Here is a 12887-nt window from a genome sequence, read left to right as displayed (position 1 = left end):
GCATTGAGAGACCATTGTCGTGCAATATATTAAACCATTTTGCGTGGAATATCAACGTTTTTTTGTTTTTTTTCCTCTACCCTCATCATGAAAGAATTCCACCTAGTTAAGCCTGAAACTCTCATGTTAATCTAATGCCAATGATCACCGATTACACTATTGACTGTTTACGTAAAAACTCCTACTGTATGAACTCGTGGAAGCTACTCTGTGAAGGTCAAAATACTGTTAAGGTATAGTATTAATCAGTAATTAAAAATAAAATAATATAAAAAACAGTAAGTATAACAATGCAGTAAAATATTTTTCCTGAAAATTATCGGGTATTGCTTAACTTTTACCGATCAATTTTTTTTGTGTTATTTATTTTCTTGGGTTCTTTGAATAATGGACTAATATTGAATTTGTATTTTATTTTTAAAAGTGGAAACTATGTTAAAGAAAAGTAAACTTTGAGGTACGTTTCCTAAAAATTATAGTGGGCAATATAGTTTTTTATGAAATTTGGTGCGTAGGAGATAGCAGAAAAGTACCTAGGCTTAATGATTTGGAGTAGAATCAAGTGAATGGAGTGATAAATTACGCTTGCCTCGAATTGTTCCATTAATATGATATTCTCATTGGTCATTTTTCATTCTAAGTTGTTTTCGGTTGATCGATTATTGTTCGCTTTGGTCATTTATAATTTTTTATCGAGAAGGTAAAATTTTAAATGGTCAGTAGGCAATCATTTGTCCTAACGTATCGAAGACTTGGCTTCCGATGCGATAGTCTAGATGTCGTTCTTATCTGCTTATGTATTTACCAATTTGGTTTTTAGCGCCCATAAATCGCCCGTACCTCAGTTTTTACAACGTGCTGGGTTACTTATGAGCTTATTAGTTCCGCCTCATAGACTTTCTTCCGGGCCTCTCGCCTTTTTAATGCATAATTTCTATGTTTCTCAATGCTTATATATTGTTTAGTCTGCCTTTTTTACGAAGAGGGAAGAACATATTCGATTACTGGACATTTTTCAACCGATGAAGTTTTGGCATTCATGAAGTGAGTGGCTGAATAAATATAATTTTAAATCAGTGTAATAATGTATTATTGGTGCAGTTACATATCAGAGGCGCATTGAGCTGGAGAATGCTTTATGCACATGGAGATCTTGGAGAGTTTAATTATTTAGTAATTCATTTTTAGCTCGTGACAGATTTATAAAGGTTCTTAACACAATGCACCATGTATTGGGGAAAAAATGATTCTCTGCGCACTGAAACTTTAAGAATTCTCCTTTTTTTTGTCTTTTCAACGCCCATGCATAAAATAATATTATGAAATTTTACTAAACGTTGTAATCTATTCTACGAGTTTGGATGCGGTTTTGCTATCCCTTCCTGCCTTCTATGCAGATTTTATTAATTTGCAGTCGCTCTTTTTGTTTCCATTCTTCTCCATTTAATAATCGAAATTTCGTATTTTTCATTATACGTCCCTCGCTTGGAAACCAAGACCACAGGCTATTGGAATTACATCGGGAAAATATGCATTAAAAAATGAAAAATGTCCTTTAACTAATACTCATTATATTTATCAATAATGGAGCATTAGGCGTGGATTTCATTTAATGTTTTGTTAGTTTCATTTAAATATTAATTTTCATAAAGTTAATTGAAAAATAAGAATTGCAATGGGGAAGTATTTCCATTTTCGATCTTCAAACCATTTCCAGCACTACAAAATCCATCATAAGCGTTCAGATTAATCCCCACCAATTCTCTGTGCTTTTTTAAATTTTAAAATCAGGAATGCTCCAAAGTAGGGAACTGGTCGTTGTAGCCACTAGGAATAGTAGGGTAAATAGGCCTTTAACAGAACTATAGGGAGTGGAGTGAGGTTATACAGAAATGGGGGGATTGACAAGACCCTACTCTTGGGGGAACGTGGGTTAGGGGTTCACAGTCTCATTCACGGTGGATAGTTCTGTACTCGTAATGCCGTTTACACAAAACCCAATCGGATTGCCATTAAAATGTGCCCCGGGCGGGTTTTAAAAACTCAGGCTCATTATAATCATAAGTGTTGGGATTGATTTCGTCAAAAAAAGTCTTTTAAAATGACACTTATATAGCAGTGAATTCTTCTCGGGATTTCATCAGGGTAATCTCCTCCATCTCCATCGCTGCCGACGTTTCGATGAAATCCTTTTCCATCGTCATCAGGGCCGATGATGTCAGTCTGAAGGTGCCGGTTTATATATCCTCGGTGGTCATGTTGGGTCCCTTCTGATTGGCGGAGGCCGAGCACGTTTTCCCGCCTTTTTCAGGATTGGGTCCCATGTCCTGCTTAGGTCATGTTGGGTCCCTTCTGATTGGCGGAGGCCGAGCACGTTTTCCCGCCATTTTCAGGATCGGGTTCCATGTCCTGCTTAGGCTGAAACCCCTAACTAAGCAGGACATGGAACCCGATCCTGAAAATGGCGGGAAAACGTGCTCGGCCTCCGCCAATCAGAAGGGACCCAACATGACCTAAGCAGGACATGGGACCCAATCCTGAAAAAGGCGGGAAAACGTGCTCGGCCTCCGCCAATCAGAAGGGACCCAACATGACCACCGATGATATATAAACCGGCACCTTCAGACTGACATCATCGGCCCTGATGACGATGGAAAAGGATTTCATCGAAACGTCGGCAGCGATGGAGATGGAGGAGATTACCCGGATGAAATCCCGAGAAGAATTCACTGCCATCATCCGCCGGGAGAAATTGAAGTCCTACATGACACTTATATAGTTCTATTTTACACAAAAAACAAATAAAGTGTCGACTCTGATTTAAATATTGAATAGGGAAAATTATGAAGTTTACTTTTCCCAAACCGTCGTCTTTCAAGACAAGTAATGGCACCCACCTGATTCTCCCTGAGGTCATTGAACTCATTTTACCGTGGACTAGTCGTATTTGAGACCGTATGTCGACGCCATTTTGGATGAAGGTGGGAAATACGTCCGTGCGAGCGTTTTGAACTTTGGCAATGGAAATGTCCTACATTCGTTCAGGTGTTCCTATAATTCCAAATGTTATCATTAAGAAATCTACCGGCTGAGGTAGGTTTTTGAATTCCAAATAATACCTTTTAAATCCATAGGAAAGAAAAACCACGAACACAACTTGTAACCCGTATAAGCATAATAAGCAGGATAGATAAAGAAGTAAAGTTTATACGTTCCTAAATGGCGCGGATTAAGTGGAATGGGCGCGGATGCCCGAGATTGAGGAACGTGTCAGGAACTTCGGTGCGTTCGCCCGGAGAAGACCGTTGCAACCAAAGCGTCCTAGAGTGGAGAATCAGTGCGCGGGATTCGGTAGCTTTAAAGCAGGGATCGCCGGGCGGGGGGCCGAAAAATGATTTTGGACAAATTGTCTCGCCCGTGGGGTCCCTTTTCATGCTGGACACTCGCCGGAGTTCGATTCGCAGTCGGACGGATCTTTAGTGCGGCATCCGCGTCCCGACTTGGGTGTTGGCTTGGGTTTTTCCAGTGCTCCAGTGTAGGCTTTAAATCGCGTGGGGTGTTACACTTTTTCAATCTACGGAGCTTTGATTTTTTTAATTTTGTCCGACTAGCTTGTAGAATAAAAATTAAAAAATTATGTTCCAAACGTGAGTTCCCGTATTTAATCTCTTCACCTCGGTACCCAATCCACCTGGCTTGACAGCCGTCAGCTGTCGACTGCTTCCCAGATTCAAACGTATTTTAGCTTCCATTATTTAGTTTTGATTTTACTTTCGAACGAACTTGAATTACATGCAACGAAGCGAAATGAGTGGGTGAATCGTACGGGCATTGTTCGGCTGTGAAGGATAAAGATAGTATTGCTCCGATCACTTTCAAATTGAAGTTTTCATTCCAGATCAGTTCGCTTATTATATAAGTTCATAGTAGCAATTCGGTCGAATGTATGATTTCTAATTTAAAATGGTGCAAAGTATATCATGTTTGCTGTCGTAATTCAATTTATATTCTTAAATAAAACCATAGATAAAATATGATTATCTAAATTTAAATTGGAAAAACATTATTTTTTCAGACATTGTTTTTAACTAGAGTAGTAAATGTGGGAAAGTTTTTTTCGTTGTAATGTCTACATGACTACGGAGTACCTACATAAAAGAATTTCATGCGATCTCCTCTTTCAGAAAGAGTAGTAAAAGAGAAATGAATGCGAGGTGATGTGCAATATTTTATCTTTAAAGACCCCAATAAAAAAATTAGCACCCACTGCAGTGAAGGCAGAGGGCGTGAAAAAAATGGGAGAAACTTAGCTGGGATAATGACGAAAATATAATAATTGCGGCGTGGGGAGAGGGGAATAACAGCGGGCAGGCGAAAATGTATGAAAAATAAATGCAAATATGAGATACGTCATCTGTGTGCATTCAGAGTCGGAGGAGACAACCACCCCAAAACTCTCTCTCCTTATCTCTCTCGTAACCAAGTGTCTCTCGCAGCGAAACCACTACGCTATCGACCGAGGGAGCTGTAGCCCCGCGCTCCGCGGGAGGGAAAGGGAGGAGTCGAAGGGGGCGAACAGATCCTCCTTCTCTCCTATCCCCCTCCAGTCCCGCCCCTTCTTCCTCCCCTCCGTTCCCGTCTTTCCCTTCCCCTCCGCTCCTATACCCTTTCAACCCCCCCTATCCCTTCCCCTCTCCCCACTTCTCCCGTGCCTCATTCGCTCCTCCCCCCCGCCCCTATCTTTTCGAATCCACCTCCCTCCACACTCTCCCATCCCCCTCCGTCGGGGTGTCCTTCCCCTCCCTCCGCGTCGTCGACTCTCTCTCGCCCGGTCTCTCCCTCTGCTATTCCGGCGGCCGACGTCTCCGCAGCTGCATTGCGGGGAGGGTCCTAACCACCCACAAGGGGCAGCCCGTGTTCCTCTCTCCTCTCTCTTCCTCCTCCTATTCGCTCCTACTTCGTATCCTAACAATACGTCTTCCCACGTCATCCCCGCTTCCGTCGGAACACCCATCCTCCACCCGACGACCTCATATCTCCTCGCGACCGTTCGCCGTCCCCGGGACGGTACGAACGTAAAGAGAGAGGAAGGGGAAAGTGAGACGTCGTTCTCTTCCGGAGACGAGTGACGAATACATCGGGACCGAGAGCATTCTCGCCGGTGATTTTCAAATCGTTCCGATTTCCTCCATTCGTCCCGGGAGATCAAGACAATCAAGCGCGGGCGCGAGTCGGGAGAGAGTTTGGCTCGCGTGCTCGCCGTGTTTCTGTGTGTGCCTGTGTCGCGGGAGAGAGAGACGGAAATATCGCGGGTGAAGCACCGCCATCGTTCCGCGCTCGCACTTAAGGCAAGGCTCGCTTGAATTAAAGAACAAAGGGAGGGCAATCCTCCGGAACTTTTGCAGTCTCGTCGTCCGCCTTGCCCGATCCCTTCTCCCCGAGGAGAGGGAGGCGGCTTCCCTCGTGGTGGTTGGTGGAAAAAATTTACGCCCGGCCTGAGCCCAAGGGCGGTGATGGGGATCTGAACAGGGGAGGGGAAAAAACCACGCCGTCAATTTTTCGTTCCTCATTTGTTCGGGTGACTGTTCCTCCTGCTCCCTTTTCTCCACACTGCCATCTGGGGAATAAAAAAGAAGTGGTGGTGTTTCTGTGGTGGTTGTTGGTTGCAAAGGGGTCGGTCTTTGAGTTGTTGGGCGGGTGGTGAGTCGTTTTCAGAAGGGGGTGTGAAGGTGCTGATTTTTTCGGTGCTGGCTCCGGAGAATATTAGAAGGAAAGGGGAATTTTTTTTCCTGTTTATCTTTTGGTGTCGAGACGCCTATGGTCCATAGCTGCGATTCGGAGTTTGTGTGCAGCGAACGGTGAAGATATGAAGCGGCAAAACTGTTCGGAGCCGTTATAGATGGACAGCCAGACTACTGTGCTTTGTTCGGCCGGTGTGTACTGTTACGAAGTGTCGCATGCACATTTTCCACTTTTTCCTCATGCTTTTCATGTCAGATTTTCGTATTTTACACGTTCGATAAATAGTGTGTGTAGCATTGTCGCTTCGCTTACATGGGATGTTTTATTTTACCCCGGGAAATTAACTTGTTGCAACTCGCGGGAAAGGTCATTTCAGTTTCTCGTGCTACTAAAACTATCTCTTAAATTTTCGCCCGCGGTATAAATCTCTATGAGCATACATTTTACATGTAATGAGGTTCGTATCCGAATTCGTGTTTTCAAATGGAAATCCTTGGTTGATGTGTTTGAACGGGGTGGCCCTGCATTTTACATTTCTTGCTGTAAAGATTTGAGCGAAAACCAGTAAATTACTAGATAAAAAATTTCGTTTTTCACAGTACCCGCCTGATTAATACTTTTATGCTTTTGCTCTTCTGCATATGGTTTTTATTTGTTTTCTCGTCTAACCAATTCTATAGATTACCATTATAATTTCTTTTTTCTATAAAACAATGTAGTTTATTGACTGACTTAGATGCACATCTTACTTTCTCCTTGTGATTCCATGTGAAGGAAGTGATCACAATCCTTTAAATTTTGACGCGGTCTTATTAAATCTGTCTGCATAATGAGGTGATTTTTGGAATCTAAACCCCTTTGTTTTGCCTTTTTTTAAATAAAAAATTATCCTTCGTCATTGGAGCAATTAAATTATAGTTTGCTCGCATAACGTGATTATGAGTATGTCTTTTAAAACGATGCAAATTAATTAAAGCATGCACCATTGGTTATATCCCTCACTTTTTATTTACTTTTTCCGTGCATCGCTGTGACACATTAAACCAGAAACATTAACGTACATGCACTACGTTAAAACTGAGGCAGAGAGGAAATTTTGAAGTTTATACAATAATTAATGATCATATTTTTAATGAAGCTATTTCCTGTACTTGTGTGTATGTTTTAATGTCAGAATATTAATTGCTTTTAATGTCAAATGTTTTCTTCAAATATTTTTCCCGACTCTTAATGAAATGCACTAAACATACATTAGCTTATAAAACTACCTCGGGGGACCATCTTCGATTGAAGTTTATTTATTTCTTTAATTTCAGTTGAAAACTGTTTGTGAGACATTTCGCGATGCATCCCTTTTTTCTCTCGTTTATCATTTTTCGAAAAAGCATGTAGGAAACTTAGCCTTTTTTTTCTCCCTTTCCCCCATGCGAATTTCGACTAATCTTGACATTTAAATCTCTTCCCTTTGAAATTCCTCCACCCTTTGCTCGAGAGATGAGAGCGACGCCGCGATTGGATGCTAAAGGTAAAAAATATGGAGAGTTTTAAGGGCACCTGATTTCCTCTCGGCAGGTAAATTTTCGAAAGAAAGAGTTCCCTTTCTTTGACCCCCCCCCCTCGAGTTTCAGGGTGCGAGGGGGGGCGGAGCACTAGGACGCCCTAAAGATCCACATAAAATGAAGACCTGTATCATTTTTATCCTTCTTCACTTTTAAGATTTCTTGGGACATGGCTTTCAAGAAAGAATAGGGAGATAGTGGAAGGAGAAGTGGGAGTAATGACTTCGAAATTCGATGAAACCTCCTGCTCGGCACGAATAGTTCCATTTTCCGCTTCCCTTTGGCATTTGAGACCGCGGGCTTTCGAACTTAGATTAACCAAAGAGTGGACGGGAGCACGGAGTTGTGGGAGTTTGAAACGGAGGATGTATCCCTCGCCAAGTTGAGGTGCTACCGTCGGGACCGCTGCGGTTTCCATCCTTCTTTTTTGCGGAACCAACACAGTTAGAATTCTTAATCGACTCCCGCAGGTCTCGTGAGTCTAAGGAGTGTCTTTTTATGGATAGGAGGGAAAGGAAAAGTGAACCATCACCTCAAGAAGAGTGGAATCCATTACGGCAGGTACTCGGCGAATGATTTATTTCTAGTTTTTCGTTTGAACGTCTAGATGTGTGAAAATACCTTTCAAATAATAATGCAGTATGCTAGGAAATTGAAATCCTTTCGCCTGGAGATATTTCGTTTTGGTGATAGATCACTGTACACACTAATAACTTCAATTAGCTAAAGTAAAAATACCTGGGTAAGTCATGTCGCACACAGATTAAATTTTTCCTACTTAAGGATATGATAGAAAGTACAGTATAATTAAGAGTGAAAAGAGGGGAAGAAAGGGTGAAAAAGATACTACTAGCTCAAAGAATGGAGTAAACTACGGAGGAATGAAGACCGTGTATCATAGGGATAACTGTGAGAGCATCTAGGACATGCGCATGTGGGTTGCTTATAACTGATGATGAATCAGCTTTGCAAGCAGTAGCGAAAATAATTTTAGTTTTCCTTAATTTAATAGACTGCCCTGCATCCATAGTAATGTCAGTCACCTGATGGGGAATAAAATGGTTGTCATTTGGAGGGAGATGTTTATGTTTCGGAAGAAAATTAGTGATACCAAATATTCTCTTAAGCTTTGGTTTAATCTTTAAAATTACTTCCGTGCATATATTATACTATCCATTAGGTGATTAATAAAATGAGTTTTATCAAAACCGCAAGTACAACTTCAGCCCCTTAAAAATTGAAATGTAATTTCACCTTAAGCCGCGATATGAAAGTTGATTTTATACAACCCGAATTAATACTGTTATATGCATTTAAATATTTACTCCTGCGATGCACTAGAAGTGGTTTGGCGTGAATGCTGTGGTATTTTCATCAAGGTATTTTATCGGTGCTGGTGTATTCATTATTTTGTGAAATATGCTAATAATGAGATTAGGAGTTAAGTAGGCAAAAGGAACAAGAACGCATAATGTAGATGCTATATGTTTAGATACTCATTCCAATCATTTACGGGGACTGCATTTTACAACTAAGTTACAATAAGTTTTATCCATCAATAGCCTACATTAATGATTTCACCAGTATTTTACTACAAACTGGAATCTATATTTTTATTTTACTTGTATAATATGGATTGGATTGGTATGGAGTTCTTCGTCCCCTTTCCACAGATTAAAAATGGGGTCATTGTCATGTATCTTAGTTTTTACTTGGTGGCAAATAAAATATTTATCTTCCGTGATGAAGTTGGCTCCAAAAATGAAACCCGAAAGAGGGTAGCCTGCCAAAAATTTTTGTCACCGACAAAGTAAGGCCTTTTATGAAGCTCTCCATTAAGTATCGCAAATTTACTACCTCTCCATTCTTAATGACACAAACCCGACTAAGGAGAATAATGTGGGCAAATTAACTGACACATTTTTTAAGGACCTTAGTAAATAAATAATATGGAAATAATTAACGTTTACAGTAGTTATGAATTCTATCACATTTAATCGCATTAAAGTACATGTTTCTTGTCATACACATGGGTTAGAAAATTTTATGTTATCTATATTATATGCTGTTGACAGATTGCTGTGAAATTCCTTTAAGCATGGTGATAGATCATTTTTATTTCCTTACTAAACTAATAAGCATGTCTAGCAATTGCTTGGCGCTTAGAAAATATTTTATGAATGCTGTCAATAGTCTAATTTGTTGCTTTTCCCAACCTACGCATGTCGCGAAAATTACAGCGGTTGACGTAAGTATTTTCCGAAGTTTCCTTTATTTCCTACCGCTTACCAATCGGATTTTTAAGCACGCTAATGACTCTTCAACATAGGAGATGTTGTTATCGTTTTTTAAACAATATGAACATTATGTAATAATTTTATTATAATATGATGAATACATCTATATGAATGCGGGTATATCTTATTAAATAGCTAATATGTTATGCTTTGAGTGATAAAGATTGTTTTAGCAACTCATTCACTTCTAAAGGTGCAAATTTAAATGTTTGCATTTTATTTGCAACTTCTAGTACAAAGCCTCTATTCAGCTTAGAGTTAAGAGTAGCCTTCAAAAAAGTTAAAAATAAAAAAAACTCCGAATTATGGAGATGAATGCAGCCTATCCTCAGATAATTTATGGCTGACTAAGTGGCTCGCTGAAGATATAAACTGAAGTGCTTAACCTAGAACGCTCATCATTAATTCAAGGACTCCATTATTTGGAATTGAAGGACTAAAATCAACGCCCAACAAGGCTTACATGAATGGCAGGACATGAAGAATGCGTGATATTGTTGCGGAGTGCTTAAAATTCTATGAAGTTTTGAAATAATCTACAATATATGGTATCCTAAAAATGTTTGTGTTGCCTTCGCGGAGTGTAAACCGTACAAAGTTACTTTCTCTCTATTATGTGTAGTGGTTTTATTGTTTTGAAAGGAATTGATAGGATTACCAGTGCAATATCCTATCCTTATTCACCGACCCTGACGAAATTTGTGTAACCGCGATCACAGAGCAAACATAGGGAGCTTCAACTCGCTCAACATCACCTGCGCTATGTCTTCTTTCCACGCCGGAGGCAAAGTTCTTGCTGATTGTCTCGCAGGTTAACTGTAACCTAGTGTCATCTAAAATTATATTAGCGTCTATGAAAGAAGCATCTGTACGCTTGAACTCTTCGTTAGGGTGAATTCCGCATGATTTTAGTTTCCTATTCAAAAGGTGATATGCATATACGAGTTTGGGCAACTGTCGTATTTGGGCAACTGTCAAACATGCATATTAGGTATACTCGGTTATTAAATGATAAGTAATCTGGACTCTTATCTATGAGTCTGGTTAAAGAATACATTAGTTCATTCAAAACACTAAGAGTGTGCCATGGTAATAGTGAAGAATATTTCAAATTTTTTTATCAGCTTCGTTCGTAGTTTGATATTTTTGACACTAATTAAAATAATATGCTTACACGGATGTACATTAATGAACAAGGCGTCGTACTATGACATTAAACAAGTGCGCCCCCTTTAAGGTTGCATTGTGGTGGTGCAAGATGCAAAGATGTTTACTTGTAACCTGCGAACACTTTCAATGCCTATAATCTCATTAAGCTAAATTAAATTATGGCAGGTGTTCTGGGCGCTTTTTATTTAGATTAATTGTTGTAAGTACACACTTGGGAATAAATATTTCATTCATTTCAGTCACACGAACAGATTTCACCTGTTATTTTGAGTTCTCCGTTGCGGATGGTATTAGTTTATTCTTCTTTTAAATACGTTGGAATCTTTCCGCGGAAAAAATTCCAATAGCTTTGCATGTTACTCGGGTATTCATCACGCGTGTTGGCTTCAGAAGACAATAGTTTCGCCCGCGTTCCTACTGGGATGTACATGTAATTGTGGTTGACGTCTTCACCTTCAACCTAAAGACTATAGCTGGAACGCTAGCGAAATTATTTTCTTCTTGAGCCAGTTAGCTCGGTGAAAACCAAGAAACGTGCGGCACTCTTTTATTTAATACTCTTAATTGTATCAAAACTATTATATAGTTTCAAAAAAATCCGTTAAGATGTTGGTATTCAATTGGAGAAGCTTTTACCTGGAGGAGTGAGTTCATGACAGGGGCGTTGAATTATTATCTAAGGAAAAAATTATTAAAAGACATGAACAGAGCTGGGATTTCTTTTTGGGCGGAATCAAAGTTGTCGAAGCGGGAGGCGTAGTTGGTGACTTGTAGAGAAGCATAGAAGTTGCAGGGTGGATGGAAAGGAAAACAGATAAGGTTTAGGCATGATGATTGGAAAGTGGGTATTTGGGAGAAAGCCAAAGGAGGATAGACAATTATAGTCGGAGCATTCTGATTAGCAATGGGGAGAAAAGACTGATAGAGGGAGGGGGGCAACGTTAGGAAAGCGAGGTCGAGGTAAGGAAAGGATAGGCATGTTTGATGGAATGAAGGGAGTTTGAAAATGTGCGGGATTGGAGTTGTTTTAGTGTAGGGTGTAAGATTATGCCTTGTTTGGTGAGGCTTAGAAATGTAGCGGCGTTCAGTCCTTTGTGCAGTCCAATTTCCATCCTAAATTTATCGTAGACGGTAGACTGCCAAATAATAATAATTCAATGGATAATATATTTCAAGCCGTTTCTAACGAGGTTGAACCTTGAATAGGTTAAAAAGAAAGTTTTAGTATATGTTTTCCAGGGGGATGATACATTAATCAAGACTTCGTCCTCGTGCCAATTAAAGGACGCGTGTAGCGGGTTATGCTGACCTCGTTCTGGAGCCTCTATGAAATAATGAAAGTAAACAAGGACGGCGGACGGGGGATGCGGCCGTGTCAAAAACGTTGGAATCGTCCCTGGAGATGATGAAGCGAGTGGGTTCGTTGCTCCAAGACTGGGAAAGATTCTCCGCCGAGCTGTTTTTTTTCCCCCGGCAACATCCCTTAGTTTATTATTTACCCTGAAATACGTTTGTGCATCTAGGTCAGCTACGTGTCAGGCGAACGCTGCGCAAATCCAGGGGCACTTGATATAGTCCCGCTGACTGGCGGGACAGCGTACGAGAGGTCTCTGAGGGAGGATGGGGATGGGGGTGGTAAAGTTTTCGGCTGGGGTTAGGAGGTAATCCCAGGTTTGCATTAAGTCATTCCGTTTTGATGTTTGGGGTTGAGGAAAGGGTCTGAGGAATCTCGCCGTTTCATTTCCCCTTCCTCCATTCACAATCCCTTTCCCGCGATTTTAATGCTACATCCCTCTCCTGGAGCGTTGGTCTTGCTTCCTTCTATTCGCGTTTGAGGGTTCTTTTTTATCATCCCCTGATTGTTGTAGGAGCAGTTGTAATAGTAGTTCTACTGTTTCAATCTCCGAGGCCGAAGTGCTTGTCAAGATGAATGCGAATGATGAATTTCACCGCCCCACCGCACGTTTTCCATTAAAAGGATACCAGGGCGTACCTTTTAATCCATATTCTCTCTCCCTTTTCATTCTCTCTCTCTCTCTCTCTCTTTTCTCTCTCTCTTTCGCCCTCCCATAATACTTGTCTCTTTTCTCTTCCCGATGTTTACGTGGCTGGATTCAAT

At 40.6% G+C, this 12887-nt stretch overlaps 1 protein-coding gene across 4 annotated transcripts in view; it reads left to right on the top strand.

The window, feature by feature from the left end:
• LOC139696676 (tyrosine-protein phosphatase non-receptor type 11-like) overlaps nucleotides 1-12887 on the top strand; it is a 1102100-nt gene that overhangs the window by 483801 nt on the left and 605412 nt on the right. The window contains exon 1 of one of the 4 annotated variants that reach the window (XM_071595499.1): nucleotides 5644-5933. The exons of the other annotated variants lie outside the window; for them this stretch is intronic. The gene's annotated coding sequence lies outside the window, so the exon portion shown is untranslated. Of the gene's footprint in view, nucleotides 1-5643; nucleotides 5934-12887 lie in introns of those variants that run through there. 4 annotated transcript variants of the gene reach the window in all.

This window comes from Hetaerina americana, unplaced genomic scaffold (genome assembly GCF_022747635.1).
Source record: "Hetaerina americana unplaced genomic scaffold, ioHetAmer1.1.p SCAF_7, whole genome shotgun sequence".
NCBI lineage: Eukaryota > Metazoa > Arthropoda > Insecta > Odonata > Calopterygidae > Hetaerina > Hetaerina americana.
The sequence above is the reverse complement of the archived record's forward strand: the minus strand, read 5'-3'. Positions and strand labels throughout refer to the sequence as shown.